The sequence below is a fragment of the Orycteropus afer genome, unplaced genomic scaffold (assembly GCF_000298275.1).
Source record: "Orycteropus afer afer isolate SDZICR_OR568_19922 unplaced genomic scaffold, OryAfe1.0 scaffold00287, whole genome shotgun sequence".
Classification (NCBI taxonomy): Eukaryota; Metazoa; Chordata; class Mammalia; order Tubulidentata; family Orycteropodidae; genus Orycteropus; species Orycteropus afer.
In genome coordinates this window covers 1,259,106-1,267,170 of record NW_006921874.1, presented here as the reverse complement: position 1 = coordinate 1,267,170, position 8,065 = coordinate 1,259,106, and positions in this window count along the sequence as shown.

The following is an 8,065-nucleotide window of genomic DNA, read 5'->3' as shown; positions in this document are numbered from 1 at the left end:
GCCAGCCCAGCCAGCTGCCGGCTCGCCGCCGCTCTACACAGGGCGCTCTGGCATAACTGCTGCAGAGGGGCTGCGGGCTCCGACGCGCTGATTGGCTTCCCGGCAGCCGGCCCCTGTGACTGGCTCAGGGAGAAGTTCCCCAGCCTCACGCCTCCTTCCCGCCGCTCATTGGCCTACAGCCGGGAGAGCTTTTCCCTTTAGGATTTTTGCAACCTTCCTATCCTTCCTCGGGGTGGGTGGGGGTCCTTGGCTGAGGCGCCCCCCTCTCCTTCGCCACAAGCCTTCTCGAACCCGGTCCAGCACGCCTCGGGCCACCAGAGCACCAGCCACGCAAGTCTTTCCCCTGCACACAAGGTCCACCTCCTCTTTCTGCTCGCTGAGGGAAGCCCCTCGAGCCGCTTGCGCAACACAGCTCTGGCCCGGTTCGCCAACCCGCCTCACGAACAGTTACATTCCGGGGCTTCTCTGCATTTTATTCACCGACACCCTTGGGGGGTGGGGTCACAGCCTGCCTGGTCTTTGAATGCTATACCTCCAAAGTCTTAAAGCCTGGAGGCTTGCTACATTTGATTCAGTGGAGCCCAAGTCGCAGAAAGGACCTGATCCCAGGATGTTAAAAGAATCTAGCTGCCGATGGCCCAAACTATGTTATTTGGTGACAACAAAGTAACCTGAGGCTTATAGCCAACGGATCTCATTAGAAAGTCATTTTACACTGAACTGGAGCCACCTGTTTAGAGTGGAGTAGAAGGCTGTTTGAAAGGTCTCCTTAGACGCCAATCCCCATCTCTCCGGCTTAAATTTCACTGGGCTAAACCCACTTCTCGAATCAAATACCGACGAAAGGAGGATGCATTTAATCATTAGCTGTATGCTCCTAAGTAGGGATCTTTAACTGCTGCTTTTTATGGCCTCCAAACGTTAGCACAGTGCCTTGCACATAGTAGGGACTCACTTTTGTTGTTTTAGGTGCCATTCAGTCGATGTTGACTCATAGTGACCCTTTAGGAAAAAGTAGAACTGCCCCATAGAGTTCCCTAGGTTGTAATCTTTATCGGAAGGGATTCTGGTGGTGTCGTGGTTAAAGCATTTGGCTGCTAACCAAAAGGTTCGTGGTTTGAACCCACCAGCTGCTGTGTGGGAGAACGATGAGGCAGTCTGCTTCTGTAAAGTTTCACAGCCTTGGAAACCCTATGGGGTAGTTCTATTCTGTCCTAAAAGGTCACTATGAGTTGGAATCAACTCGATGGCAGTGTGTGTGTGTGTGTGTGTATGTGTAATCTTTACAGGAGCAGATCTCCAGGTCTTTCTACCCTGGAGCTGCTGAGTGGGTTTGAACTGTCAACTTCTCAGTTATCAGCCAACTGTTTAACCCTGGGTAGTACAAATGTTATACTTTCACTTGGCTTCTAACCAAAAGGTTGGCAGTTCGAGCCGACCAGTTTCTCCGTGGAAGAAAGATGTACAGTCTGCTTCTATAAAGATTACAGCCTTGGAAACCTTATGGATCAGTTCTCCTCGGTCCTATAGGGTCACTAGCAGTCAGACTCAACCTGATAGCTACGGGTTTTGGAGACTAACTTAAAGGTTGGCACTTTGAACCCACCCAGCAGCTCTGCAGAAGAAAGGCCTGGTAATCTGCTACCATAAAGATTACAGCCAAGAAACATCTGTGGAGCTGTTCTACTCTGTACCACACGGGGTCGCCATGAGTCAGAATCAGCTCCACAGCAATGGGTTTGTTGTTTTGGTTTTGGTACTAGATGTCAGACCCTATGGCATACAAGCAAAATGGGGAGATACAAAGATTAATTAACACATGGCCCCGGCCTCAAACAGCTACACGTCTAAACGGGAAGACAACCAAACAGAAAATTTTAGTGCCGAGTGTGGTAAGTGAAGGCAAACACAGAGGTCTGTGGGATGAGAGGGCTTCCCAGAAGAGATGATGCCCTCAACTCAGACTTGAAAGACCAGGAGGCATTGAGACAAGAAAAGAAAATGGGAGAAGGGTGCCCCAGGGAAGGAAGCAGCATGAACAAAAACCCTAAGAGAGAGCATGGCATGGCCCACTTGGAGGGTAGGAAGTGCAAGTAACGACAGGAGGCTGGGGACTGAGAAGAGCTAAGGCAGAAGCAAGCAAGGGCCAAGTTCTGCAGAATCTTGAAGCCTTGCTCAGCAGCCTGGAGAGCCTTAAGGAAATTTTAAGTGGAGAGGTGACACGGTTATGTTTGCCTTATTGAAAGATCTCTCTAGTGGCGTTGTGGAGGATGGCTTGTAGAAGGGACAAGATTGGAATCAAGAAGGACAGTTGAGAGGCTGTGAAAATAATCCAGACAAGAAATGATAAAGACCGGTGGCAGGGGAATATTTGGAGGGGGGACAAAAAACTACCAGAGTTATTTAGGAGATAGAATTGAAAGGGCAGAGTGACCTGGTGGGTGTGGGGGATGGGAGAGAAGGAGTCAAGGATGGAGGGCTCATTCATTCTTTTTTTCAAGGATCATTTGAGTGCCGCCTATGTATCTGGCATTCTTCTCCTACTTCATAATTTTGCCTGGGGCTAGGCCTGCGCCTGCATTGAACATTTGACAAATGACATATCCACTTTAAAAGAAACACCAATTAAGAGTCATAATTTGGCTGGTGAGTTTGATATGTTCCACCTGTGGAGCCCTGTGACCAAAGGGCAGATTGGAAGGCAAGCATTGATTGAATTTCATGACCTTGCAGAGGAAGACATGACCTCCCATAAATTCATGATCTTCCAGAGCTCATGCAACTAACTACAAAGGCAACAGTTGTTTTCAACTACTGAGTATTGAGTACCTTGAAAAGAGGGACTGTGACTTATTTTTAATATAACCTTTTATATCTAGTACACTTTGTATGAGCGCTAGGGCAGTGCTTCCTGTGACTCTCTGGTAGTATGTGGACCAATGAGGGTTCTGTTCTTATTTATTTTTTTATTTTAATAAATACTTGTTTAAATATGTATTAGGAAAAAAACAAAACATGTAACTAGTGCACCCGACCCACGATTTCATTAGCACAAAGCTAAGTAAGTAGGGCTGTGATACATTTATTTCAATAAAAATATGAGCTGGTTTTAAAAACATTTAAAAAGTGTGGGGTATATGAGGAGTTAACAAAACTCATGAGGTACTGAGTGAATGACTAGGATCTGGGCTGGTCATGGGCAAACCAGCCCCAAAGTTCTGTGGAATATTTCTTTGGTCTTAAAGCTTCTGCTCCCTGCTCCAAGCAGCTACTTCAGGGCTTTAAGCCAACCTAAGGTGGGAGTTAATAAAACTTACTGGGCTTAAGAAGTACTTCCATTTTTAGCCTTCTAGACTTCCAGCGCCCAAGTGATGACCTGAATAGTGTAACTTCAGGCACTGAAACAGACTTGGTCAGGAAAGCTGGCAAGAACACCCTGGCCTACCCAGAGACGTGAAATCAATTCCATAAGCCAAGTGTAAAACCTGTTCCATTCCACAATATATCCTGTGCAGATGGGTGACGTGGAACTGAGCCTGGCTTTTTTGTTCCTTTTTTTACATAAACGACTGTCTTACCTTTCAGGGCTCCCTTCCTTGTGTTAGAAGTCAGGCCAATGACTCATCCTTACTCTTCAGCTACAAGAGACAAACAATCAGTCTAGGAACACAAAAGGATGCGCTGATTGAGCCACTGCTCACTTTCCACAGTTCATGATTCCGTGCTTTCAGGCCCAGTTGGAAGCATTTAGATAATACAGTTGGGCCCCATTTTCCTCTTTGGACCTGAGAGGAAGACTACCTAACACAGCAGGCCCAGGAGAACTCTTCTTCACCTTTCGCTCCCAGTCTCCAGTTTGAAAGAACTCGAGAATTCCCAGCTGTAGCTAGCAGCTATTATCTTGCTGGAGCTGGGAGGAGAGTCTGGTTCCATGGCTCCAAGAGCAGCATAAATCAAGTTCTCTGGGAGAGGGTTAAGAAAGGGTGTTCACCAGCTGCCGCCATGGGAGGAGCTCCTACACAGCTGTGCACACGGCCACACACGCACACATTGTTTGTCTTGGGCCCAGTTCCCTTTGCCCCCCAGGTGATGCTCTCCTCTCCTCATCCCCCTCAGGTACACAGTATCTTCTCCTCCCCACCCCCCACCCAACAACCCCACTTTCAAAACCTGCTTCCAGAGAAGAAAAGTTAAAACTCATCCCCTTCCAGTGTGTATGGTTGATAGCATATAATAGGGCTGCCCACCCAGGGCTATGAGTATTTTAACAGGGATCAAAGCTTTAAACCAAAGGAACAGAGCTCTAAAAACTGTGGAATTCCAGGCATCCGCCAGTGGGAAGGGAGTGTTTAAACTGAGGGGCAATGAGGCCTTTTTTGGTGCACCTGAAATCACATCATGTAGACAGTTGCTTATATGTTAGACTGGTGCAGCTCACAGTCAACACCTCCCTAGCCACACCTCTGCACTCCATGGCACACAGCCACTTTGTCTCCCCTTCCCTTGCAGTGTATGACTCCTTTGTAGAGCAGAGAGGAGGGGAGGCGCCAGGCACACTGATCCCAATTCTCCCAAATGCATAAGCTATGATCAGAGAATGAATTATGGTCCTTTGGGAAAGAGTGTTCATTCATTCATCCCAGCCAGCAGGCCAGTTCAAGGTAAATGGTAACTTTGTAAGTTGAAAGACTTAAAGCCATTTTGAAAATTGCATAATAATCCCAAGCAGAATCTGGCTTAGTGTATATGGAAAATTAATAGACCAGGCTGAGATGCTTGCATTGTGAGTGGTGGATGGATAGTCTCTTCTCAGACCAGGGACTATGCTTTTCCCTCCGTCAATCCACAAAATATACCGAGGTCCTTGTAAAGCAGACTCCAACACTTGGAAAAACGATTGAAAATTTTATTTGTGGCATCTTGTTGATTACTGCAAATAAAAAATTATTCCATTCTGTCTTCATTTGTATGGGAGATATTGATCTAGATTGCTGACATATTTCTTCGTATCCCTACTCCATTGATTTTTGTATTTTTTGATTGGGCAGATAGAGTGTATGTCTATCTAACATTTTGTGTCTTTTGCATAGGATATTTGGTTTGCTATAAAAAATAAAAATGGCCAGACTTCGTCTCACCTACTTTGGTCATGTTGTAAGAAGGGACCATTCCCTGGAGAAGGATGTCATGCCTTGGTAGGGTGGAGGGTCAACGAAAGAGGGGGAGGCCTTCAACGAGATGGATTGATACGGTGGCTGCGATGATGGGCTCAAGTGTAGCAGGGATTGTGGGGCTGGCACGGGATCGGGCAGTGTTTCGTTCTTCTGTGCATGGGGTCGCTATGAGTCGGAAACGACTCGACGGCACTTAACAACAACAAAATAAAAATGTAAAGCCTTTGTAGTTTGCTGAGTGGTACCTTTAAATCCCAGAGCTGGTGATGCCTCAGGCATGGCTTTATGTTCCACATGGCAAGTCACGTATACTTTGTTTTGCTTTGAATTATTGTGGACCAAAAAGAACAGTGGTTCAGGTAATGTAACATATTTATTTAGATGTATAGTGTATAGAACCTACAAATAATTTTACTAAGTTTTTTTCTGGGTCCTTAAACTGTGGAGCCTAGGTCCCCAAGAGGTCAACTGGCACCTAACAGTTGACCTCTCACTTGTTTGCTTCCATCAAGGCCCTTTCCCATCTCCATGGCATCCTGAATTCCAGCAACACATGGGAGGAAATTGACAGCCACCACCACAGATAGCAGCCCATACTTTCTATAACCTCTCCCCGAACCACTTCCCAAGCCCCATCCACCGTCCTAAGTCTTGGAGAAATTGATAGAGTAGTATCTCATAAGGAAAGGTCAACTCCATCCTGACCCCTACTTCTACAGTTTTCATAAAGGCTATCCATTAGGATTTCTGCCCTGGTGAGATAGTATGGTTGGGACCCATAGCCAAAGGAGGGAGAAAGTAGTGCACCTAACCATCTTATACCCCACCAACAAGACCCAGAGACGACCCTACTTGCTCATACTTACCCTCTGGGTGACTCTCGACACTTGCCACATTGTTTAGCAAGGGTAGGTTTACCTATTTGTCTCCACCATATCTTGTGAGCTCTAGATGAGCAGGGTTTCGTATTCTTCTTAACTGTATTTCCTCTAGTACAGTGCTACACAAAAGTGAAACCCATATACCAGTGCTCATCCGTGCACTCTTTGCTACTGGTCTGTGACAAGTTTAAGTATAGAAATCGAGAGTGTGCGTTTAGAAACTTTTGTAGCATTTTTATATTGCTGCCCTATGTAAGCTCATGATGAGCGGACTCAGCTGTTGAACCCAATATATTTTTTTAATGGCCTTGTGCTTTGTCTTTCTGTTTCAGTTTTTCTAGTAATTCATTTTTATTGTATTTTTCCAAAGTATTTAACCATGACAGATTGAGATTTTTAGAAAATACTAAGTTAAAATAAACAGCTCCTTCACTACAGATAGTTTGAGACGTATTGCCCTCATATGTGCACAGTGCATTGGCCCATGGAAAACTGTTGGTGGTGGTGTTATGTGCTGTGGAGTCAGACCGACTCATAGCAAACCCCCTGGGTTTCTGAGGCGGTATCACTATGGAAGTAGATTGCTCAACCTTCCTTCCGAGGAGTGGCTGGTGGGTTTGAACCAGCCTTCTGGTTAGCACTTGACTAGTGCCTTAGGCACTGTGCTACCAGAGCATGGAAAACTAGCAAACGTTATTTGAATGAAGCCCTGGGATACTTTTCTTTTCCAAATATCAATTCCCACACTCCCTGTTTATGGAGAATACCTATTAAATCACAACACAGAAAAAAAAATTCAATTAGGTAGTATATTTGAAGATAAATTTCTACATGAAACATTTCTCCCACAAAAATTATCCCATAAGAGCACACTTCTTCTTTGGTTCACCTTTTACTGAAGCAATACTCAGAAGGGAGTAACTTTGATCTATGTGAAATTTTGCATCTCAGTACATCTAGGGATAAATTACAGTGTAGAAGTTGAACTCCATAGCCTTTGTATTTTATTTTATCAAAATTTCCCCCTAATTTATATCATGCTTTCTGCTGTACATGAAAGAGATGCTAGCCTGTGTACCAAAACATATCTTCTTAGTGCAAGATGATAAGATCCAGAGGGAAGTAGTGCTTCCTTGGAATGCCTTCATCTCCTTCATCTTCACAACATGTCAGAAGCATAGCATGTCTCCTCTGCCATAAATAAATTGCATGTCATTACTCAGAAAATTTAAGCTCTTTTAAATGGCTCCAGTCCTTCTCTAACTCTTGTTAAACTATGGTTAATACCATATGGTTTGTTAACAGCTTTTTGTCTGGTATTATCCTGCAGTTGTTTCATGTAAGAATATCTTTTCTTTCCAAGTGAAGTGAAGAGTAAAGAGCAGAGGGGCAGCACTCAAAAGACCTGCTTCTCTAGTTCTTGTACTGCTACTCTGAGCCTGAACCTGTGACCACGGATCAGTAAGTTAACATCTCTGAACCACCACCTCTAACTGTCAATGGAGGATGGTGAGCCACATGTTCTCCTGAAGTCTCTTCTACCTGTGACAATCTGTTTCTATGACTGTGGACTCCTTAAGGGAAGGAGTTTCATACCCAGCATCTAGAACAGTGCTTAGAACATAGTTATTATTGTTGTTATGTGCCATGGAGTCGGACCCGACTCCTAGTGACCCCTCCTTGGGTTTCTGAGGCGGTATCACTACGAAAGTAGATTGCCCAACCTTCCTTTCGAGAAGTGGCTGGTGGGTTTGCACTGCCAGCCTTCTGGTTAGCAGTCAAGTGCCTTAGGCACTATGCTACCTTAGTAGGCCCTCAATATATTTTTGTTGAGTGAATGACTGAATGCATCCCTCACAAATGCATTTCTCAGAAATGATTCCATAGATTTTGAGCCATGCTCTTCTTGATCAAAGTACTGTATACAACATTAAAAAGCCGTATTTCTCTCCTGGCAGCATAGTGGCTAAGACACTTGCCTGCTAACCAGACGGCTGGCGGTTCAAACCC